Consider the following 25,804-nt stretch of genomic DNA (forward strand, 5'->3'; position numbering starts at 1 on the left):
AGATTATTACAGCCGGAAATCAGATCTATCGCAATAAAAAGGGGTACACGTTGGAAAATAGATCACTAAACAAACGATTCAGGGTGGTGTACAATAAAAGAGTGTTGAAGACTGATTATACCACTCTGCCTTATGGATATTAGCGGTGGTTTTGATAACAGACTTCAACACCCTTTCTCCTGTATTATAGCTGGTCCCTCCAATTCGGGGAAGAGCTATCTTATAAAGAACATCATAGAAGATGTGGACGCAACCAAGTCCCAAGCTCTTGACAACATAGTGTGGTGTTACTCTTGCTGGCAACCTCTCTACGATGATTTGGCTTCGAAAAAAAATAATCTGAAATTTGTGCAAGGTCTCCCCGCCTTGTTGTGTGGCGATGACTTGTTCCCGCCCGGTCAAACTAATCTAGTGATCCTTGATGACCTGATGGAGCAGGCCGGTGACAACAGTGAAGTGGAAAAAGCTTTCACAAAGTACACTCATCATAGGAATTTAAGTATTATTTATTTAGTTCAAAATCTATTTTTTCAAGGTAAAAAAAGCCGCACTATTAATTTAAATGCCAATTATATAATTCTTTTTAAAAACCCCAGAGATAAACTACAGGTCACCGTCTTGGCTCGTCAAATGTACCCTAACCAGACCAAGTTCTTTTTGGAGGCATTTGAGGATGCCACCAAAAAACCCTACGGGTACTTGATTGCAGACTTAAAAGCACAAACCCCAGAAGACTAACAGGTTTGTGCCCGCCCGATTGGCCGGCAGTGTATGTGCTAAAGAAAAGGAAATAAATAAGAATGTCTGTTCGGATTAAAAGAAATCTGCCACTTTTGCAAATGTTATTTGAGGGGAGCCCGCGCCATAGGAAAGCTGTGCTGGCAGGGGCCCCCTCGGATTTGATCGAGACCCTGTGTGAAATAGCTTTTAACATCTTACGTGGTAATATACCCCTAACCCCTTCTCAACATTCTAAACTCAAAAAACAAAAAGCGGTTATCAAGATCATCGCTAATAAGAAGTATTCTATTAAAAGAAAAAGAAAGAAGATTAATCAAACCGGGGGTTTTATAGGACCGCTGTTGAGCATAGCCGTGCCTTTCCTAACCAGTCTTCTAGCTTCCAGAGTGGGTTAATAATGGAATATGCTCAGAAAATGTTTTTGATCCCTCAGGAGCAGCTTGAGAAACTGAGAAAAAATGTTGTCGGGCCAGAGCCCATTAGACAAACGGCCGAAAACAACCTGGACTCTGAAATGAAAGCTATACAGGCCAGGGCCGATTTAAATCAGTATTCCAAAGCCCAGTTGTATACCAACACGTTACAGCGCTACCTCCATTTGGTTAGACAGGGTGAAAAAGATCAAAACATTTTAACTTTAACCATGGCCTCTCAAGAAAATGGTTCTGGGGCTGATGCGGGGGGTACGGTTGATAAAGATGTTGCGGTGACCGAACCTGTTGAGAGTTCAGAGGGAGATGTTGTAACGGATGTTTTGAGAAACATGCCGGCCAGAAGCAAAAGACATGCAGAATATATCCTGCACAAAATGGTTCAGAAACCGCGGGTAACGGCTTGGAATGAACAGGGTGAATTTGTTTTTAAAGGACAACTGATCAAAGGTTCACACATGTTTGATTTGTTGAAGAGTGTCACTAGCACTAATAAGGTACCCGATAGTCGCCGACCTGTAGGCTGGAATGCTTTCCTACAGGCGATGGCCTGTCTGAACATGCCCCAATCCACAGTTCCTAACCAGGAAACGCGACAAAAATTCCATCTGTGTAAAGAGGTGGAGCCTGATCTGACTCCGATATCTCATTACTCTGACCGTGCTGAGCGACCATCCTCAGGATCAATCCATCGTTGGGAAGCTTATTAATCTCATGTTTTTATTTGTCTCCCCTGTAAATAATGACCCGACAAACAATTTTTTATTTAATTTTTTTTATTTTCAAATGTTGTACATTTATTTATAACATAACCCCTGCTTTGTATTAGAATTGTTTTGAATAAAAACTAAACTAATGATTCAAAGGCTGTTTTCATTATTTTTTCACCTTAACACGCATGACATCTTTTAAAATCCTCACAAGAACACCCCATCTGTATACATGGCTGGCTAGGGTCGTAAGTCATTGTGTTATAAGGGGGGGTCCACAGTGTACTGACAAACTCTGCCACTTTTTTATCATTTTGGCCTAAATCCTCACTGTACAAGGCCATAATATCGGGGTATGACCTTCCTTTAGATCTATGATATAAGAAAAACACACAGTGTTGACCACAAGTGAAGGTCTGAAGACTTTGTACTTGACGACCGCTGTAAATGGTTTCTTGACAGTTGTTGAGCAGAAAGTTATTGATCTTCCGAGGGAAAGGTCTGAAATCCGGGGGGTTTCCATAGGAATCAAAAAATTCACCACGGTGGTCCTCCCTTAGATAAATAGCCAGCCAATGTTCTCCGGGCATATTTTTAGGGTGTGTGTTGATTATGTACATTGCAGGTAAATTCTTGATCTTAAATTTAGGCAGCTGATCGCAGGCGTAGACTCCTTGAAACAGTTTCCGTGAGCCGGCCAGGGCATTCATGATGTGGTTGAGCTCTCTGGTGTTCATTTTAATAATAATCATACAGAACGTTTCTCCTCTGATTCACCTCAATAATGTTGTCAAACACAGCATACACGACCATATTTACAGTGCGTGGTAGAGGCTGCTTGAAACGCATCTCCAAACGCATATTGCCCGTCTTCATCAGTGAAAAATGTTGTCCACACTCTTCATCAGGGGTCAGGTTGAAACCGTTCAGGGTGTAACCGCTGCAGTATTCCCGGCGATCGATCAGCAGAGTTTGATCCTTGAGATGACGACCCGTAGCCAGTACTAGACTGTAATATTCACGAACCGCATTGCCGTTTTCAAAGTCAGGTTGAAAAGGTCTGGATGGAACCTGCACACCATCGACGTACAACGCTATAAATTCCGCGTTAAAATGTTTAAAGTTAAAGGGGTTCTTGTTGTAAACCCCGGTAAATGCATCATTATCCACGAGACCTATAATAACCTGTTTTGGGAGCTGTCCTAGAAACAGATTTTCCTGGTTCATCACCCGTGTCCCTGCGGGGATACTGTGGACTTTCATATAGACTCTTTCGATCGGGTACTTGGCGTTTGCCGTCATTAACGCCTGCGTGTGTCCTAGTTTAACCGCCGGGGAGACGGACACTTTCTTCACAAACAGCGAGGCCAATAATATGGTCAGTTTATATTTTTCAGTATCAGGGGTCATCAGACAAAAAGCACTTTTACTACGGATCATTTTAATTTTAATGTCTACCCCGTTGAGCATGAGTTTTTCTTGGAAAAATATGTCTGCATGGATATGCCCCATTAGCTCAAAGGTCCTCCCTTCTGTTGAAGAGGCCGTTCTTTTTTGCAAACCCTTATTGAGTCCCTCTGGATCCTTGTCGTCTATAGCTTCCAGGATGTCTTTGAAGAAAAGGCCGGGGCTGTACTGTTTGCTCAGGGTCTCCTCACTATAATTAAGGATACACTCCATCATGGCTCTATAGGGGTAAGTATTGCTGCTTTGACTAATGAACTGATCTCCCAGGGTCACATCCACCTGTGAAAACATGGTGGCCACCGGGTAATTGATGACCCCAGCGTTGGCCGTCTTCTCGATTGCATCGCCATCCTCATCAGTCACTTTACAGTTCATTAAAATAAATGTGTTATTCAAATCAATATAATCCTCGCCATTGCCAGCTATAAAAAACTCCAGAGGGGCCGTGTCTGAAATTTCCACGATATGTTGGAGAATGAGAGATTCTTCGTTTTTTGTTAGCCACGGATCTTCGTCGCCCTGGTGGACACATGCTGTTTCTTCTTTTACCCCCCCTCCTCGCCATTACCATGAGACCCGAACCCTCCTGATGCTCATGGCTAGCTGCCCGGTTCATAACATTGGTGAACACGTCACTAACAATATTTTTAGCCGCTGATTTCAAGTGGGGTCTGGCTATAGCAAAGCCTCTCTTAAGCAGGGGTACGGCCATTCTAAAGAGACCACGAAAGAGTCCTCCTAGACCGGCGCCATACATTGTGGGGGCTCCTACAATACCGGGCAAGCCGTTCCCGGCTTGCATCTTGTAATAATCCACATAGGCGCTAGGATCTACATAACCCCTCGAGGTAGCCATTTTAATAATGTACACACTGTTTCAGGGGTCGAAAATGTAGTTTGACAATAACTTTACCGAAGCGGAAGGGTACGTTGATATTCTGATCCGATTTGACTTCGATCGTGATGTTGTCAAAGTGGGTCTTTGAGACTGGTACGTAGTGTGGCTTGTCATAAGTAATTGTGACCATGTCATTGCTTTTACCTTTAATAAGTACATTTCTCAAAAGGGGGACATAACTATCCCCGACCCTCTGGTGGGTTATGATATCCGTATACACATAAAGAGTGTAAAAGCCGCCCCACCACTTCTGAGAACCTGCTCTCTGTGTCAGAATAGAACCCTAATATACGCCCCAGTTGGCCGCTGGTTTGAATGCTAATACCTGGTTTTGACACCTTGTACACTCTGTTTTTAATAGGGTTGTAATATAGCTTGATGTTGGGGGTGCCTTCTGAGAACTGTTTATGAATCTCATCTAATATTTTATCCACATTGTCATAATAACCTCCTTGTATCGTGAATATCCATTGATTTTAACATCATCAAAAATGGCGAAGGTGGCATCCTTATCTTGTAAAACAGCCCAAGTGTAAGGATACTGTATTTCCGCCAACCCCACTTCCCACGACCCCCTTAGATCTATAGATTTTCCAAATTGTACCGTGTAACTGGATATTTCATTTTTAGGGTATATATCGAGAGAGGCGTTACTGGGTAGAGTCACGTAGAAGCCTCCTGATTCCATCTTGAGTATCGAGAGTAATGCCCCCAACACACCCGCGGGCATGTTGTTATAAGGATTGAATATCGCAAACCTGTTGTTCCGGGACCCAACTATTGAACTTTTCAGGCCATCCAAGCCATTTCACCAACACGTATTTTTTCCGGTTCTGGGTTTTTTCAGCTAATATCTTTTCAACTCTGTATACACTGTCTTTACCCACAATAATTTTTTGTAACTCGGCTTCGTAAAACGTTCCTTCTATATCCTCCCCGTCATAGTCTTTTAACCGGTACACGGGGGGGTCTCAAGCCAACTGTTCGGTAACTGTAAAATATTCGTCAGAAAATGTTTGTTCATAACCTTTGGCAAAAGTACTCCTTAGCTTTGAAACGCGAACCACATCACCGATGTTGAACTTATAAGTAGTTTTTCCCTTCTTAATAAATGGTCCGTATAATTCTTTATAGACCTTAAAAGAATTACTTTGATCAACATCTATAGGCTTCATTTTAATACTGGTGTGATACCCTTGGTTGTAAGCATCGATAAAATCCTGAACTTTATCAAAATACTTGAACGTGTTGACCGCTGTAAAATATCTCCAGATTTTGGTCTTCATGGTGCGGTTAAACCTCTCCACTACCAATGCCTTAAGCTCATTACCGGTGGTGAAATGATGTATTTTGTGTCTCTTCAGTAGATTCTGAAATTCTCTGTTGAGAAACTCTTTTCCTTTATCAGTCTGCAGTTTTTTAGGACATCGACCCTGGGACAATATATCCTCAAAGGCCCTTGTCACCGCCCGACCTGTTTTTTTATGTAGAATGCGAGCCCAGGCATATTTTGATAACACATCGATACACATCAACATCAATTTGTGACCATTGTTATGTTTTGATAAATTTGACATATCGACTAGATCCATTTGCCATTGTGAGTCTATGTCAGTTGCATATACGCGGTTTCTTTTAAAGTTAATCCTGAGAGGTTTATGTAAGGTATAGGCGTCTTGTTCCCGTAACCATTCTGAAACAACCACATCATTAACCTTCACTCCGGCCTCAGCGAGTCCTCTTTGAAAACCCTTCTTACCCGCCAAACCCCCAATCTTGGCTGGGTTGTAGTATAGTTCCTGCATTTGGGGAGCTTGCCGAGTCATTCTGTCAAATAACCAAACAGACCCACACTATGCGCAAAGTTTTTATACAAGGTTTTTTATTCAACTTCAGGAGAGCAGATACCCCTTTTTAGACATTTGAGAAAAGTATAACATACACAACAATTTTTTCTACGGTCCAGACAAAAAGAAATCAGATGATTGGTTACTTGATCTATATCAACAAATATACCTGTTTCTTTATCTTGTAGGCACACACCTCAGTTACATATGTAAATAAAACAACAATATGACCTATTTTAAAAGTAAACAGAGGTGTATTAAACATGCTCAGCAAAAGGTCATACAGATGTTGATGATATGGCCTAATATCATTCTTGGCCCCCTTGAGCGCTTCATCCCAGTGTTCGTACCCCCCGGTCTTTGTTACAGCAGCCATTCACTTTTCCAGGTTTGAAAGTTGATCCTCATCGATGGTTAAATCTGTAGAGAAAAGGCTCGCGTTGGCTACTTTTCTGTCAAGCACATGGTGTAATAGCGCTCTCAGGTTAGCTACAGAGTGTTGATGACAGAACCAGTTGCAGAAGCAGTCCAGAACATTCCCCATGTTCAAAGTCCCTTAGTTCAGGTCAGAGTCTGAATCAGTGGCGTAGATGTCGAATTCCTCGTCGCTGCCCCCAGCTTTAACTTCTTTACTGAAGAAATAAGCTTTTAGCTTGCCAGCGGTTTTTCTACTCGGCTCATCCAGGTCATTGACCAGCTGCCCAAGTTTCTCTATTATAAACGGCTCCTTTTTCAGCTCCAGCAAAATCTCATCTATGATTTTCTGGACTTGTCCCGCAGTGACATGTATGTGGGAGTAAGACAGCGCCTTGATTAGTGCCGGTTTCAGCCACGGTTTGTTCAGTCTTCTGTAAAACACGTTGAAATAGAACAGGAAATAGTAACGGTCTGGTTCAAACAAACAACTGTGTCTCAACTGACTGGGGTGATTCACTTCACACCCCCGACAGACTTCTTTCAGAGCTCGGTCGATGAGAGCACTCAGAATATACACCAGGGTGCTTTTAACCACTCTGCTTACTTGGTCACATACCCCGGGCATAAATCCTGCGTCTTCATCACGCCCCTGGGACAGTCCGATGCTCATTGGGTCGCCTGGTGGTTTGTGGGGTGTTTCTACATCCATTGGACTGACCCCCTCCTGAGACGCACAGACGGTAGACAGTTCGGCAAAATCGAGGCCCTCCATGAGCTCCAGAGGCTGGGGATCCCCGAGACTCATTTGGACATCCATCGCACCGCATGTTGTTTCGTCCTGAGGGACCGGGGTCTGAGGTCTTGGAGGGTAACCGCAGTCAGAGGGTTCCAGAGTGTATACAAAATCTGGGGAATAGAACCAGGGGTGATCCCGGGTTTGAAGAGGCCTGTAGAGCCTGTCGACGTCCGCAGCTTTCGGGTAAGACATTCTCTTTAATTTTAAACCATGAATGAATTGTTGCGCCTTTTATCCTATCTCTTCACTACGTCACGACACACCGCCCTCTTAGAAGAGAGTAGCCCCTGAGCCGTCAGACCCCCCTCCAAAACCCCACACGTCGTCGGTTTTATCATCGTCGTCGTCATTCAAGGGGGATATATAATCCATAATCCAGCATATTCTCCTTCTAACCAAATCCAGTTGCGAACATTTGGTCAAGATGTCAAAACCATCATTTATACAGTTTATGACCTCTTTCAAGAACGGCCAGTCCACGGCGTCAAACATAATTTCAGTAACCTGTTTTTCTGGATCCTCCACACCCCCTTCAATAGGGTTTGTAATCAGGGTACTGCTAAACAAAACCTTACGATCTGTAGTTTGAGATAGACTCTTCACCACTCTACCGTAGTTCTGCAAGCTTTCCCATTCACACCTTTCAAAACCCTGAGTCGGAGACTCCATTTCGCATTCTCTTGGACCCTCTTGCAAGCCTTCTAGAGTCTTATCCACAAGCCCCAGATCTCTCCAGGCCATCACCTTCAACCAGTCCTCATAAGAGTATTCAATTACCGTCTCAAAAGGTTCCAACGTACCCTCCTTCTCTCCCAAAGCAAAAAGCTCCACTCCAACATAGCTGGGATCCCTTTTAAAGCGCAGGGCGACCTGCCTTTGAAAGAGTTTCCAAAGTGTCCTGATGTGCCCTTTAGCAATGCCAAACAGGTCTGTGAAAATGGCATCCTTTCGCGGCACTTCAGACGCCATCTCACAGTCTAGCCGACCTGAAATGCGTGAGCCCGTTTTACCAGCAGGCTTCAACGGTAACCGTTTGAAGCAAGACGTGGCGGTGTCAGTTTCCGTAGTGTAGCGGTTATCACGTTCGCCTAACACGCGAAAGGTCCCCGGTTCGAAACCGGGCGGAAACAGCCTGCTGTGGGCCGGTCCATTTCATCCTGTTTGCCCTTGTGGTTCCCCGGAGGCGGTGGGTAGCTTTTCTTCATTGGAGTGCCCGAAATCGGTGCTCTCAGAGCGTCCGTCCGTCGACAGGTTGAAATTGTAAACGCTGGTGTAGCCACTTTTAATTAAAATCTGATGATGATGATGATGATGATGTTGTTGTTGTTGTTCTTGTTGTTGTTCTTGTTGTCATCGTGGTCGCCGTCATTATTATTGTTAAAGTAAAGCAGTAGTTAGATTTGTTGCTACCGTAAGGTGCAGAAGGCACAATAGCTCTGTGATTGTCTGATGGTGGCACAAGACAAGCAGCAGCTGTTTGAACAAGCCATTGAGCATCACCTTGTTGGGGTAAGTGTAAGTCTTGTCATAGCTCAGGGCGTTCTTCCTTTGAAAGAGTTTCCAAAGTGTCCTGATGTGCCCTTTAGCAATGCCAAACAGGTCAGTGAAAATGGCATCCTTTCGCCGCACTTCAGACGACATCTCACAGCCTAGCCGACCTGAATCACCTGAGCCCGTTTTACCAGCAGGCTTTAACGGTAACCATTTGAAGCAAGAGGCAGCGGTGTCAGTTTCCGTAGTGTAGCGGTTATCACGTTCGCCCAACGCGCGAAAGGTCCCCGGTTCGAAACCGGGCGGAAACAGCCTACTGTGCCCTTTTCGTCATGCTTGCCCTCGTGGTTCCCCGGAGGCGGTGGGTGTCTTTTCTTCATTGGAGTGCCCGCAATCGATGCACTCAGAGCGTCCGTCCGTCGACAGGTTGAAATTGTAAACGCTGGTGTAGCCACTTTTAATTAAAATCTGATGATGATGATGATGATGATGTTGTTGTTGTTGTTCTTGTTGTCATCGTGGTCGCCGTCATTATTATTGTTAAAGTAAAGCAGTAGTTAGATTTGTTGCTACCGTAAGGTGTAGAAGACAACAGTAGGTATGGCGTGTGATATCAAAACATTCAGAATACTTTTAACCTATATAATTTATAAGCTTTGTAAAATAAACCCAAATATCTCTTTTGCGGGGATAAACGCTGTTCTGAGTAGTTTGTGACTTGTTTAATACCAAACAAAACATCGCTATAAAAAATAAATAAAAAAATCACTGTAAAAGCGCTAGTTATTTTTGATCTTTATAGTTATTTTCTAGGCTCAGGTTGTTTTTTAGCGCTTATAAAGGCCTGAAATATTCTTAGTGGTTGTTGACTATAGGTCTTGATGCTTAAAAATGTTTTTTTGAGAGACCAAAAGGTTCTAATAAAAGTTTAGAGTAGAGAGGAGAGAGATCGTCTCCATCTTGGTTTCTATTTGAAATTTGATGCAGTGTCATTTTATTGGTTGGTTTTGATATGTTAATTGGTAACAGGGTGGCACAAAGGCCAGACCAGAACAATGCCTTCCAAGCAGATCCGGCATGTGGCCATCAGTATAAGTATGAAGGTCTGGTCTTCAGCTCGACAGACTCACACTGACCTTTCGATTTAAGACTAAAGATCAACAATGTCCGGAAACAACATCAGCGATTCGATTTAAACGAGTTTTTAGGCAAGTCTTCAGATTATTTTCATTGACTCAGAGCGTGTTGTGTGCATGTATTGTAAATAAGGCTATAACATCTGTTTTAAGTTCTGTAAAATTATTTTTCAGCCAGTCAACAGGAGTTAATTCCCAACGCTGAGGAGATCATCTGGAACAACGACGGTAAGATTTTTGTGTTTGCGCTCATGGGTTCTTATGCATGGGTGTGTGTGGTTTTGAAGCGGCTCATTAGAGTTATGAAAACGTTTTAATATATATTAATGCCGGTCTCTTTAATTACACAGAAACTATCGAAAGGCCTGTGATTAATGTCTCCGAGGATCGACCAAGAGAAGTGGTTGTCCCTAGACAGGCTGTCTGCCGACCGGGTAAGAACTAAACCCCTGTTTGTTTGTATAACGTTTCTGTAAGATGTTTGAGTCCAGTTTTGTTAATTTAAAAAAATTATCCTGTCTAACAGTATTAAGAAACGTGGTTCGAGACAACGAAAGGCCTTCCACATCGAGGGCTTGTTTCGTTTTACCTTCGAGAACCGTAACCTTTCAAGAATCTGAAAGGCCGTCAGCCCCGGTATCTGATAGCTGTGAGTATATATCTGCAGCCTGTAAGAGGTTAAAGCTTTTTATAAAGCGGTGTGGTTAAAGGTTAAACATGTCTCTTACCTTCACAGCGGTGCAAAAAGCTAAACCAGCCGAAAAACATAAGAAACGATTATTCTGTGGAGGTAAGTAAGATCTTTCAAACTTTAATGTTTTTAAAAGGGCTTTGTTTGCCCGTTGAGGGCTAATATTTAAGCGATGGGTGACCGTTTCCTGTAGGGCGGGGGGTTCTGGGAAAGATCTTTAGAAGTCCGGACAGGTCTAGGCTTGTTTCTGGGGAACGTGTTTAGAAATGACCGATTGCCGTACCGTCTGGTTAGGAAGTAAAGCCGTCCGAAAGGGTTTAGTAAGTTGTTTGGCTTATCTCCCGCTATTATACTTCTGTTTTAAAGTGGTTGTAGGAAAAGGCTTGAAGGTGTTCATTGTATTTAATATTTAAACAGATCGTGAAAACGTTTGTGAAACAGGAAGTCCCGGGATCAGGAAGCGTTTACACTTGGAAGGTTCGTTTAAAAATGAAATGTTGTTGTGTGTGTGTGTGTTTTATTAACAATATTACAGTTTTTAAAGAAACATTTAAGAAACAGTTTATTTACAGCGGCTTCTCTGTTTTAAATTTATTATCAAGTCCTAATAAATATATTGTCTGTAAATAATAAGGCGTCGTAGTGAATGTCTAAGGCTATTTTCAAAGGTCTAAAAAAGCTAAAGGTTTTGAATGTCCTGGACATGTTGTTTTAAGTTTGATTTCTGTCGCCGTTTAAAGATGTAAATGTAATGTATATTTTTATTCTTCCCAAGACTCTTGGGATAGTCATTCTGTGAATGAGCTATTGAGGACAATTACCCCGTCTAAGTGGGATCAAACATCTTTCCCGGTGAGATCACCGAGAGGATCCCCCACGGTGGTCTTGGAGACCCCCCAACATCTACTCAGGCCACAGCCTTCTGGGGGTAATTCAACACCCCAGATTCAGCCCGCCGCATTGTCGGGCGGAACAAATACAGGCATCCAACAACCTCAGGGGTCGCCGTCAGTCAGGGCTGACACACCACCCAACGACGGCCTGGTTTCAACATCGTCCCCCCAGACCCGTTTCTTGGCTACAGAAACGCGGAACAGTACCCCGCGCTTGGCCAGGGTGTCACCGCAAAGGCCTTCTTGGTCTCCGTCCATGAGTATACGCTCGCTCCCTGCCTCCTTCGACCGAGATTTACCGGAGCGACCATCCTTTGAAGCTGAGCCAGGCCACCAGCCCCCGGAGCTACATCCTGAAGGTCGGCATGAGTTGCTACATACTTTGTTACAAAATCAAAGACTTGTGTTAGTGGGGCAAAACCTGGTGATAGAGAGCCAAAACACCCTTATTAATACCCTTACTAACGAATTGTACCGTATTTAATGTTTTAATAGACACAAAACGCCTTACTATTGTGGGTTGTTGGAAAAATAAAAAATAAATTAAAAAATGTCCTGACTTGGTAAAAGAACTCACAAACTAAAGGATTATGAACAAGCTAGGGCCCCAAAAAGACCTTCCCGAGAGAACATCCCCGGCCCTGTTGTGAACTCCTCTGATGTCCCAATGAACCTGGAACTATTACAAATGATAAATTATTTAAATAACCCCCAATTACCACCGATAGAATGTGAATTAACAGACTTACCGGTGAACCCCGACCTGTTACAGATGTTCAATGATCTAAATAACCACCTCCCACCGGTAGCGCTTATAGAGGTTCACCCCCTAGTTCACCCCGATTTGTTTGAAATGGTGGAGGCTTTGGAGGAGCTACCCCGACCAAATTCTGCCCCTATTATAAATGATTTGAGACAATTAGAACACAGGATGGCGGCAGAAGCAGCCATCACTATAGAGGAGGGTCTTGACATTAACCGGTTGGATATCTTTGAAGGACTTTTACAGGCTTTAAATGAACCTCCTCAAAAAGGGGGTTTTGTAGATGTCAGCAGTGGGGGTGTTCGGAATGTGGAGGATTCTGAGACTGATAAGGCTGTGGAGGACATGCTCTGTGAGAATGTAGGGGGTGAAGGCTTTGTTCAAAATGATGATGTGTCCAAGAGTACCAGTGATCCCGTGATTATAGATAGACCGGCCTATAACAATTTTGAAATGATTCAGCGTTTTAATTTTGCAGAACTTTTAAATTGTGACAATTATGCAGAAATATTTGTCAACATACACGAGGCCTTGCAGAAAATGCTTGAACAGGTTGCTGAAAGGGTCAGACCTCGAGATGTTGTACAGTTAGAACTCAGAGGGGATGATTTGTTTAGCAACCTATCTGTAATGCTGAGTGGAGATAATTTAGACGTCTGGCTAAAATCGAAGCGTTATTGCAAAGTAACGCAGCCATCTTAGCTGATGAAAGTCTGTCTCTGGTAATGAATGTGGTTCGTAACCCTGAGGGTGGGGCGCTTAGAAGACTGTCGAAATGCTTGAAGAACGACATAATTAGGACCAAGCTCAGGCAATTAGTGGTGAGTTCCAGTGGGGACAATAAGCTCTGTTTTGCTTACAGTTTAATAAAACTACTCACCCCCGACATGCCTGAACCCCAAGCTCTGCAAGAAGCTTTAATGCTTCATCAGAGGGCCGGCTTAAACTCTCAACAGATGGTTGCCTTTTCAGACATCACCAAGTTTGAGGAGTTGTTGTCTTTAAAAATTGTTGTGTGGTACCGTTGTGAGGTAAAGGAAGTATTTGTGAAATTTCAGACACATCCTGAAACCCATACACAGACACTGTTTCTCTTCCTAAGTGATAGTCATTACTTTGGAATAAAGAGTTTGACGGCTTTTTTGGGTTGTTCGTATGTTTGTCATTGGTGTTATAAGGCCTTCAATGATAAGCTTAAGCACCGATGTGACGGTTACTGTAACGTCTGTTTCAATCCGCAATGTCATAAGGGTTTGGCCCCTACCATCCGATGTAAAGATTGCTTAAGGATTTGTCTCTCAGCGTTCTGTTTTTCCGAGCATAAGGTACAGAGGGCCGCTGCTGAGGGGGTTAAAAAACGGAGTTATTGTGATCAAACTAAATATTGCCCGCAGTGTTGCCTCCAGTACCGTTTTCATGAGGTTAAACCACACAAATGTCTGGAGCCGAGATGCAGGATCTGTAATGCTGATTTAACCCCGGGGTCCGAACACCAGTGCTTTATTCAGCCGGTTAAAAAGGAGCCGCCGCACAACCGGTATGTCTTTTTTGCTTTTGAATGCCGGCAAGAAAACGGGGTCCACGTTGCTAATTATATACTCTGTATTGACATGTTGGATCGTGAGTGGTCAGCTAGCGGTGAGAGTTGTGTCAGGGATTTCTTTACGCGGTATCGCGGTCCAAAATACCTCAATTACACATTTATTGCCCACAATGCTAAGGGTTATGATTCTTACATTTTGATGAAGTATCTGGTGGAAAATGGGGTGACCCCAAAAATAATAGCTCAGGGTAGCAAGATCATGTGTTTCACCGACGAAGCTTTCAACTAACGTTACATAGACTCGTTAAATTTCATCCCCATGAAATTGAGCGCTTTGCCTAAGGCTCTGGGTTTTGAGGCTCAGAAGAAAGGTTGGTTCTGCCATTTTTTTAATACTATGGACACTCAAAATTATCGAGGGTCCTACCTGCCCGCCACTTATTATGGGGTTGATACTATGATGTCTCATGAGAGGGAGGAATTCTTTAAATGGTACAATACGGTTAAGGGAGGTGTTTTTGATGACCGAGAAGAGATGGCTGCTTATTGTAAAAATGATGTGGTGATCCTTAAAGAAGCCTGTGTGCGTTTCCGCGCCGAGGTTATCAACACATCGGGTCTCGACCCTTTGCAAAGTGTGACCATAGCGTCTCTCTGCATGAAAATGTATCGGTCCGATTTCTTGCAGAAAAACACTATAGCGGTCACCACTTCTGACAACTATCGTGCTAGACAAAAGAACTTTTCGACTGTCTCCATACAGTGGCTGGAATACCTGAGTGCCCGGGATAACATCTTCATCAGACATGCTTTAAATCAAGGGGAAGTCAAAATGGGGCCTTACTACTTAGACGGTTTTAGCGACGTGTCCGGGCGGCGTACCGCTTATGAGTTTGCAGGTTGTATTTACCATGGCTGTCCTCAGTGCTTCGACCCAAACACCTTTAACCCCGTAACACAAAAACTCTGCAGTGATATGTACTATGATTTCCAGGAACGAATTGAAACTTTAAAAAACACCTATGGTTTGAACGTGCTGGTGATTTGGGAACACGAGTGGACGACCCTGAAGCAACAGGAAGCGGGGGTACAACGGTTTATGGAAACCTTGGACTTTCCTGAACGTCTTGAGCCCCGGGATGCGTTATTTGGGGGTCGTACCAATGCCCTCTGTTTACATTATGAGGTAAAGGAGGGTGAGAGAGTAGATTACTATGATTTCACCAGTCTGTACCCTTATGTCAACAAGACCAAAATGTACCCGGTGGGGCGTCCAACCATTGTTTAACGTGACTTACTCGAAATCGGACATTACTTTGGTTTGATCAAAGTCACCATGTACCCTCCTCGCGAGCTGTTCTTACCCGTGTTGCCTTACAGGTGTTCGGGAAAATTGATGTTCCCTCTGTGTAGAACGTGTGTGGAAACTGAAAATCAAACTACCTCTTGTCTGCACAGTGATGAAGAGAGAGCGCTGACGGGTGTCTGGTGTAGCATTGAGCTTGACAAGGCGGTGGAGAAAGGTTACAGAGTCGGTAAGGTGTATGAGGTTTGGCATTTTTCTGAAAAATCTGATACTCTTTTTGCTGATTACATTATGACCCATCTGAAAGGGAAACAGGAGGCATCGGGCTATCCCTCATGGTGTGTTGACTCCGCGGCCAAAGAGCGATACGTTTAGCAATATTTTGAAAAGGAAGGGATCCGTCTAGAGCTGGGGAACATAACTGTAAACCCCGCCAAGAGACAAATGTCCAAACTGATTTTAAACAGTCTGTGGGGTAAGTTTGGGGAAAGAAATTACCGTCTAAACACAACCTTGATTAAAACCCCTGAACAGTTTATAGAATTTATGTTTTCCAAACAACATGCAGTATCACACTTTCAATTCTTAAATGACCACGTGGCACAGGTCCAGTGGAGGGCCCCTAAAGATTTCCCCACCAAACAGGGGAACGTTAATGTTTTCATAGCGGTTTTTACCTCGGCTTACGCCCGGCTTGAACTGTACAACTTAATGGATCAGTTGCAGGAACGCACGCTCTATCATGATACTGACTCTGTAATCTTTGTCACCAGGCCAGGGGATTGGGTCCCTCCCCTCGGGGACTACCTTGGGGAGTTAACGAGCGAACTAGATCCTCAGGACCACATAGTGGAGTTTGTTTCAGGGGGTCCTAAGACTTACGCATACAGAACGGCTGCGGGTAAGACCTGTATGAAAGTTAAGGGTTTCACTCTGAACCATTGTAACAACAAGCTCATTAACATCAAGTCTCTGACGACCCTGGTAGAAAGTTTTGTAACCGAGAAAGACGCGCCTCCTCGTGAGATTATTACAGCCGGAAATCAGATCTATCGCAATAAAAAGGGGTACACGTTGGAAAATAGATCACTAAACAAACGGTTCAGGGTGGTGTACAATAAAAGAGTGTTGAAGACTGATTATACCACTCTGCCTTATGGATATTAGCGGTGGTTTTGAAAACAGACTTCAACACCCTTTCTCCTGTATTATAGCCGGTCCCTCCAATTCGGGGAAGAGCTATCTTATAAAGAACATCATAGAAGATGTGGACGCAACCGTGTCCCAAGCTCTTGACAACATAGTGTGGTGTTTCTCTTGCTGGCAACCTCTCTACGATGATTTGGCTTCGAAAAAAAATAATCTGTAATTTGTGCAAGGTCTCCCCGCCTCGTTGTGTGGCGATGACTTGTTCCCGCCCGGTAATACTAACCTAGTGATCCTTGATGACCTGATGGAGCAGGCCGGTGACAACAGTGAAGTGGAAAAAGCTTTCACAAAGTACACTCATCATAGGAATTTAAGTATTATTTATTTAGTTCAAAATCTATTTTTTCAAGGTAAAAAAAGCCGCACTATTAATTTATATGCCAATTATATAATTATTTTTAAAAACCCCAGAGATAAACTACAGGTCACCGTCTTGGCTCGTCAAATGTACCCTAACCAGACCAAGTTCTTTTTGGAGGCATTTGAGGATGCCACCAAAAAACCCTACGGGTACTTGATTGCGGAATTAAATGCACAAACCCCAGAAGACTTTCGCCTAAGAACAGGTTTGTGCCCGCACGATTGGCCGGCAGTCTATGTGCTAAAGAAAAGGAAATAAATAAGAATGTCTGTTCGGATTAAAAGAAATCTGCCGCTTTTGCAAATGTTATTTGAGAGGAGCCCGCGCCATAGGAAAGCTGTGCTGGCAGGGGCCCCCTCGGATTTGATCGAGACCCTGTGTGAAATAGCTTTTAACATCTTACGCGGTAATATACCCCTAACCCCTTCTCAACATTCTAAACTCAAAAAACAAAAAGCGGTTATCAAGATCATCGCTAATAAGAAGTATTCTATTAAAAGAAAAAGAAAGAAGATTAATCAAACTGGGGGTTTTATAGGACCGCTGTTGAGCATAGCCGTGCCTTTCCTAACCAGTCTTCTAGCTTCCAGAGTGGGTTAATAATGGAATATGCTCAGAAAATGTTTTTGATCCCTCAGGAGCAGCTTGAGAAACTGAGAAAAAATGTTGTCGGGCCAGAGCCCATTAGACAAACGGCCGAAAACAACCTGGACTCTGAAATGAAAGCTATACAGGCCAGGGCCGATTTAAATCAGTATTCCAAAGCCCAGTTGTATGCCAACACGTTACAGCGCTACCTCCGTCTGGTTAGACAGGGTGAAAAAGATCAAAACATTTTAACTTTAACCATGGCCTCTCAAGAAAATGGTTCTGGGGCTGATGCGGGGGGAACGGTTGATAAAGATGTTGCGGTGACCGAACCTGTAGACAGTTCAGAGGGAGATGTTGTAACGGATGTTTTGAGAAACATGCCGGCCAGAAGCAAAAGACATGCACAATATATCCTGCACAAAATGGTTCAGAAACTGCGGGTAACGGCTTGGAATGAACAGGGTGAATTTGTTTTTAAAGGACAACTGATCAAAGGTTCACACATGTTCGATTTGTTGAAGAGTGTCACTAGCACTAATAAGGTACCCGATAGTCGCCGACCTGTAGGCTGGAATGCTTTCCTACAGGCGATGGCCTGTCTGAACATGCCCCAATCAACAGTTCCTAACCAGGAAACGCGACAAAAAATCCGTCTGTGTAAAGAGGTGGAGCCTGATCTGACTCCGATATCTCATTACTCTGACCATGCTGAGCGACCATCCTCAGGATCTATCCATTGTTGGGAAGCTTATTAATCTCATGTTTTTATTTGTCTCCCCTGTAAATAATGACCCGACAAACAATTTTTTATTTTTATTTTTTATTTTTCAAATGTTGTACATTTATTTATACCATAACCCCTGCTTTGTATAAGAATTGTGTTGAATAAAAACAAAACTAATGATTCAAAGGCTGTTTTCATTATTTTTTCACCTTAACACGCATGACATCTTTTAAAATCCTCACAAGAACACCCCATCTGTATACACGGCTGGCTAGGGTCGTAAGTCATTGTGTTATAAGGGGGGGTCCACAGTGTCCTGAAAAACTCTGCCACTTTTTTATCATTTTGGCCTAAATCCTCACTGTACAAGGCCATAATATCGGGGTATGACCTTCCTTTAGATCTATGAAATAAGAAAAACACACAGTGTTTACCACAAGTGAAGGTCTGAAGACTTTGTACTTGACGACCGCTGTAAATGGTTTCTTGACAGTTGTTGAGCAGAAAGTTATTGATCTTCCGAGGGAAAGGTCTGAAATCCGGGGGGTTTGCATAGGAATCAAAAAATTCACCACGGTGGTCCTCCCTTAGATAAATAGCCAGCCAATGTTCTCCGGGCATATTTTTAGGGTGTGTGTTGATTATGTACATTGCAGGTAAATTCTTGATCTTAAATTTAGGCAGCTGATCGCAGGCGTAGACTCCTTGAAACAGTTTCCGTGAGCTGGCCAGGGCATTCATGATGTGGTTGAGCTCTCTGGTGTTCATTTTAATAATAATCATACATAACGTTTCTCCTCTGATTCACCTCAATAATGTTGTCAAACACTGCATACACGACCATATTTACAGTGCGTGGTAGAGGCTGCTTGAAACGCATCTCCAAACGCATATTGCCCGTCTTCATCAGTGAAAAATGTTGTCCACACTCTTCGTCAGGGGTCAGGTTGAAACCGTACAGGGTGTAACCGCTGCAGTATTCCCGGCGATCGATCAGCCGGGAGTTTGATCCTTGAGATGGCGACCCGTAGCCAGTACTAGACTGTCATATTCACGAACCACATTGCCGTTTTCAAAGTCAGGTTGAAAAGGTCTGGATGGAACCTGCACACCATCGACGTACAACGCTATAAATTCCGCGTTATAATGTTTAAAGTTAAAGGGGTTCTTGTTGTAAACCCCGGTAAATGCATCATTATCCACGAGACCTATAATAACCTGTTTTGGGAGCTGTCCTAGAAACAGATTTTCCTGGTTCATCACCCGTGTCCCTGCGGGGATACTGTGGACTTTCATATAGACTCTTTCGATCGGGTACTTGGCGTTTGCCGTCATTAACGCCTGCGCGTGTCCTAGTTTAACCGCCGGGGAGACGGACACTTTTTTCACAAACAGCGAGGCCGATAATATGGTCAGTTTATATTTTTCAGTATCAGGGGTCATCAGACAAAAAGCACTTTTACTACGGATCATTTTAATTTTAATGTCTACCCCGTTGAGCATGAGATTTTCTTGGAAAAATATGTCTGCATGGATATGCCCCATTAGCTCAAAGGTCCTCCCTTCTGTTGAAAAGGCCGTTCTTTCTTGCAAACCCTTATTGAGTCCCTCTGGATCCTTGTCGTCCATAGCTTCCGGGATGTCTTTGAAGAAAAGGCCGGGGTTGAACTGTTTGCTTAGGGTCTCCTCACTATAATTAAGTATACACACCATCATGGCTCTATAGGGGTAAGTATTGCTGCTTTGACTAATGAGCCGATCTCCCAGGGTCACATCCACCTGTGAAAACATGGTGGCCACCGGGTAATTGATGACCCCAGCGTTGGTCGTCTTCTCGATTGCATCGCCATCCTCATCAGTCACTTTACAGTTCATTAAAATAAATGTGTTATTCAAATCAATATAATCCTCGCCATTGCCAGCTATAAAAAACTCCAGAGGGGCCGTGTCTGAAATTGCAGAAAGAGGGGGAATCTCTACATATATGATCTTATCTATACTCGTTTGAGTGTATGGAACTGTAAACAGATCCAGTTCTGATTTGACGCATTCTTCCGATAGACTGTGGACAAAAGACATGTTTAAAAGATGTATCCTGAGGCTCTATTTTTCTTTCTTTGAGACTTTCTTTTTGCAGGTTTTTTCTTGTGCTGCTTCCTTCTCCGAGTGTTTCCACGATATGTTGGAGAATGAGAGATTCTTCGTTTTTTGTTAGCCACGGATCTTTGTCGCCCCCTGGTGGACACATGCTGTTTCTTCTTTTACCCCCCTCCTCGCCATTACCATGAGACCCGAACCCTCCTGATGCTCATGGCTAGCTGCCCGGTTCATAACATTGGTGAACACGTCACTAACAATATTTTTAGCCGCTGATTTCAAGTGGGGTCTGGCTATAGCAAAGCCTCTCTTAAGCAGGGGTATGGCCATTCTAAAGAGACCACGAAAGAGTCCTCCTAGACCGGCGCCATACATTGTGGGGGCTCCTACAATACCGGGCAAGCCGTTCCATCTTGCATCTTGTAATAATCCACATAGGCGCTAGGATCTACATAACCCCTCGAGGTAGCCATTTTAATAATGTACAAACTGTTTCAGGGGTCGAAAATGTAGTTTGACATTAACTTTACCGAAGCGGAAGGGTACGTTGATATTCTGATCCGATTTTACTTCGATCGTGATGTTGTCAAAGTGGGTCTTTGAGACTGGTACGTAGTGTGGTTTGTCATAAGTAATTGTGACCATGTCATTGCTTTTACCTTTATTAAGTACATTTCTCAAAAGGGGGACATAACTATCCCCGACCCTCTGGTGGGTTATGATATCCGTATACACATAAAGAGTGTAAAAGCCGCCCCACCACTTCTGAGAACCTGCTCTCTGTGTCAGAATAGAACCCAAATATACGCCCCAGTTGGCCGCTGGTTTGAATGCTAATACCTGGTTTTGACACCTTGTACACTCTGTTTTTAATAGGGTTGTAATATAGCTTGATGTTGGGGGTGCCTTCTGAGAACTGTTTATGCATCTCATCTAATATTTTATCCACATTGTCATAATAACCTCCTTGTATCGTGAATGTCCATTGACTCTTTTTAACATCATCAAAAATGGCGAAGGTGGCATCCTTATCTTGTAAAACAGCCCAAGTGTAAGGATACTGTATTTCCGCCAACCCCACTTCCCACGACCCCCTTAGATCTATAGATTTTCCAAATTGTACCGTGTAACTGGATATTTCATTTTTAGGATATATATCGAGAGAGGCATTACTGGGTAGAGTCACGTAGAAGCCTCCTGATTCCATCTTGAGAATCGAAAGTAATGCCCCCAACACACCCGCGGGCATGTTGTTATAAGGATTGAATATCGCAAACCTGTTGTTCCGGGACCCAACTATTGAACTTTTCAGGCCATCCAAGCCATTTCATCAACACATATTTTTTCCGGTTCTGGGTTTTTTCAGCTAATATCTTTTCAACTCTGTATACACTGTCTTTACCCACAATAATTTTTTGTAACTCGGCTTCGTAAAACGTTCCTTCTATATCCTCCCTGTCATAGTCTTTTAACCGGTACACGGGGGGGTCTCTAGCCAACTGTTCGGTAACTGTAAAATATTCGTCAGAAAATGTTTGTTCATAACCTTTGGCAAAAGTACTCCTTAGCTTTGAAACGCGAACCACATCACCGATGTTGAACTAATAAGTAGTTTTTCCCTTCTTAATAAATGGTCGGTATAATTTTTTATAGACCTTAAAAGAATTACTTTGATCAACATCTAAAGGCTTCATTTTAATACTGGTGTGATACCCTTGGTTGTAAGCATCGATAAAATCTTGAACTTTATCAAAATACTTGAACGTGTTGACCGCTGTAAAATATCTCCACATTTTGGTCTTTATGGTGCGGTTAAACCTCTCCACTACCGATGCCCTAAGCTCATTACCGGTGGTGAAATGATGTATTTTGTGTCTCTTCAGTAGATTCTGAAATTCTCTGTTGAGAAACTCTTTTCCTTTATCAGTCTGCAGTTTTTTAGGACATCGACCCTGGGACAATATATCCTCAAAGGCCCTTGTCACCGCCCGACCTGTTTTATTATGTAGAATGCGAGCCCAGGCATATTTTGATAACACATCGATACACATCAACATCAATTTGTGACCATTGTTATGTTTTGATAAATTTGACATATCGACTAGATCCATTTGCCATTGTGAATCTATGTCAGTTGTATATACGCGGTTTCTTTTAAAGTTAATCCTGAGAGGTTTATGTAAGGTATAGGCGTCTTGTTCCCGTAACCATTCTGAAACAACCACATCATTAACCTTCACTCCGGCCTCAGCGAGTCCTCTTTGAAAACCCTTCTTACCCGCCAAACCCCCAATCTTGGCTGGGTTGTAGTATAGTTCCTGCATTTGGGGAGCTTGCCGAGTCATTCTGTCAAATAACCACACAGACCCACACTATGCGCAAAGTTTTTATACAAGGTTTTTTATTCAACTTCAGGAGAGCAGATACCACTTTTTAGACATTTGAGAAAAGTATAACATACACAACAATTTTTTCTACGGTCCAGACAAAAATAAATCAGATGATTGGTTACTTGATCTATATCAACAAATATACCTGTTTCTTTATCTTGTAGGCACACACCTCAGTTACATATGTAAATAAAACAACAATATGACCTATTTTAAAAGTAAACAGAGGTGTATTAAACATGCTCAGTAAAAGGTCATACAGATGTTGATGAAATGGCCTAATATCATTCTTGGCCCCCTTGAGCCCTTCATCCCAGTGTTCGTACCCCCCGGTCTTTGTTACAGCAGCCATTCACTTTTCCAGGTTTGAAAGTTGATCCTCATCGATGGTTAAATCTGTAGAGAAAAGGCTCGCATTGGCTACTTTTCTGTCAAGCACATGGTGTAATAGCGCTCTCAGGTTAGCTGCTGAGTGTTGATGACAGAACCAGTTGCAGAAGCAGTCCAGAACATTCCCCATGTTCAAAGTCCCTTAGTTCAGGTCAGAGTCTGAATCAGTGGCGTAGATGTCGAATTCTTCGTCGCTGCCCCCAGCTTTAACTTCTTTACGGAAGAAATAAGCTTTTAGCTTGCCAGCGGTTTTTCTACTCGGCTCATCCAGGTCATTGAGCAGCTGCCCAAGTTTCTCTATTATAAACGGCTCCTTTTTCAGCTCCAGCAAAATCTCATCTATGATTTTCTGGACTTGTCCCACAGTGACATGTATGTGGGAGTAAGAGAGCGCCTTGATTAGTGCCGGTTTCAGCCACGGTTTGTTCAGTCTTCTGTAAAACACGTTGAAATAGAACAGGAAATAGTAACGGTCTGGTTCAAACAAACAACTGTGTCTCAACTGACTGGGGTGATTCACTTCACACCCCCGACAGACTTCTTTCAGAGCTCGGTCGATGAGAGCACTCAGAATATACACCAGGGTGCTTTTAACCACTCTGCTTACTTGGTCACATACCCCGGGCAAAAATCCTGCGTCTTCATCACGCCCCCGGGACAGTCCGATGCTCATTGGGTCGCCTGGTGGTTTGTGGGGTGTTTCTCCATCCATTGGACTGACCCCCTCCTGAGACGCACAGACGGTAGACAGTTCGGCAAAATCGAGGCCCTCCATGAGCTCCAGAGGCTGGGGATCCCCGAGACTCATTTGGACATCCATCGCACCGCATGTTGTTTCGTCCTGAGGGACCGGGGTCTGAGGTCTTGGAGAGTAACCACAGTCAAAGGGTTCCAGAGTGTATACAAAATCTGGGGAATAGAACCAGGGGTGATCCCGGGTTTGAAGAGGCCTGTAGAGCCTGTCGACGTCCGCAGCTTTCGGGTAAGACATTCTCTTTAATTTTAAACCATGAATGAATTGTTGCACCTTTTATCCTATCTCTTCACTACGTCACGACACACCGCCCTCTTAGAAGAGAGTAGCCCCTGAGCCGTCAGACCCCCCTCCAAAACCCCACACGTCGTCTGTCGTAGTTCTGCAAGCTTTCCCATTCACACCTTTCAAAACCCTGAGTCGGAGACTCCATTTCGCATTCTCTTGGACCCTCTTGCAAGCCTTCTAGAGTCTTATCCACAAGCCCCAGATCTCTCCAGGCCATCACCTTCAACCAGTCCTCATAAGAGTATTCAATTACCGTCTCAAAAGGTTCCAACGTACCCTCCTTCTCTCCCAAAGCAAGAAGCTCCACTCCAACATAGCTGGGATCCCTTTTAAAGCGGTAACCCCGTCGAGCCCCCCAGAACAACACCCAGGAGCGTTCAATCTTCAAATTGGTGAGTACAGGAACCCTTGCCCGGGATTGTTTCTTGCGGGGTTTCATGTTGATGTCGCTGGACATGTTGAAGAAGCGGGATGTTTCAGAAGCTGAGAATTAAAGAGGTATTGCCTAAAAGAAGCGCGGGTTCTTAAATAGAGAGGAGAGTTTCGGGGCGTTGCCTTCAGAGGGGTGGGGGTATTTATGGGTGGCCTTGTTGTTCAGGGTTTTATGGGTGCACACTTTCTGACGGATATGACGTAGGAATAATTAAGGAAATAACTCTACCTAAAATCACGCCCCCCAATTATGACGTAGGAATATTAATAAGCTTAGGGCATACGTCATAACAAAATAGGCCGCGCCCAAAAAACCCTACTATCTACTCTTATGTAGTTGAAGGCGCAGTATAGCTCTCATAGTCTGGTGGAGACGGAAGACCACCAGCCGTTTGAACAAGCCATTCAGCATCACCTTGTTGGGTTAAGTGCAGGCACTGTCAGAGCGCAGGGCGTCCTGCCTTTGAAAGAGTTTCCGAAGTGTCCTGATGTGCCCTTTAGCAATGCAAAATAGGTCAGTGAAAATAGAAACCTTTATCTCACAGGCTGGCCCACGGGAAACGCCTGTGCGCGTTTTATCAGCCTGCTTCGATGGGAGGCATTCGAAACGCCAGGACGGGTCGTTTTCCGTAGTGTAGTGGCTATCACGTTTGCCTCACACGCGAAAGGTCCCCGGTTCGAAACCGGGCGGAAACAACCCGCGGTGCACACGTGCCAGTGCCATGTTACCCGTCGCCATCTCTCTGCCCCAAGGCCGGCCGTCGTTTTCTCTTCCTCGGAGTGGCAAGAAATCCTGACCTTGAGAACAAACGATCGCAGAAGGGTAGCTTTGCGAGGCGCTGGAACTCACACTTTTAAAATCGATACATGTTGTAGCTGTTACAATACGACCGTAGCAGGATCAGCGACATTGCTGTTACTCTTATGTAGTCGAAGGCGCAGTATAGCTCTGATAGTCTGGTGGTGACGGAGGACCTCCAGCCGTTTGAACAAGCCATTCAGCATCACCTTGTTGGGCTAAGTGCAGGCACTGTCAGAGCGCAGGGCGACCTGCCTTTGATAGAGTTTCCTAAGTGTCCCGAAATCGGTGCACTCAGAGCGTCCGTCCGTCGACAGGTTGAAATTGTAAACGCTGGTGTAGCCACTTTTAATTGAAATATGATGATGATGATGATGATGTTGTTGTTCTTGTTCTTGTTGTTGTTGTTGTTCTTGTTTTTCTTGTTGTCGTCGTGGTCGCCGTCATTATTATTGTTAAAGTAAAGCAGTAGTTAGATTTGTTGCTACCGTAAGGTGTAGAAGGCACAATAGCTTTGTGATTGTCTGATGGTGGCACAAGACGAGCAGCAGCTGTTTGAACAAGCCATTGAACATCACCTTGTTGGGGTAAGTGTAAGTCTTGTCATAGCTCAGGGCGTTCTTCCTTTGAAAGAGTTTC

At 43.8% G+C, this 25,804-nt stretch overlaps 3 non-coding genes across 3 annotated transcripts; all 3 read left to right on the forward strand.

The window, feature by feature from the left end:
- Positions 1–8,364: 8,364 nt before the first annotated feature.
- On the forward strand, positions 8,365–8,437 carry trnav-aac (transfer RNA valine (anticodon AAC)). Its single transcript has one exon. It is a non-coding gene; the product is annotated as a tRNA-Val (tRNA).
- Positions 8,438–9,036: 599 nt separating this feature from the next.
- Positions 9,037–9,109, forward strand: trnav-aac (transfer RNA valine (anticodon AAC)). The gene has a single exon. It is a non-coding gene; the product is annotated as a tRNA-Val (tRNA).
- A 15,879-nt stretch (positions 9,110–24,988) lies between these two features.
- On the forward strand, positions 24,989–25,062 carry trnav-cac (transfer RNA valine (anticodon CAC)). The gene has a single exon. It is a non-coding gene; the product is annotated as a tRNA-Val (tRNA).
- Positions 25,063–25,804: the final 742 nt, after the last annotated feature.

This window comes from Amia ocellicauda (genome assembly GCF_036373705.1).
Source record: "Amia ocellicauda isolate fAmiCal2 chromosome 11 unlocalized genomic scaffold, fAmiCal2.hap1 SUPER_11_unloc_4, whole genome shotgun sequence".
In the NCBI taxonomy this organism is placed as follows: Eukaryota; Metazoa; Chordata; class Actinopteri; order Amiiformes; family Amiidae; genus Amia; species Amia ocellicauda.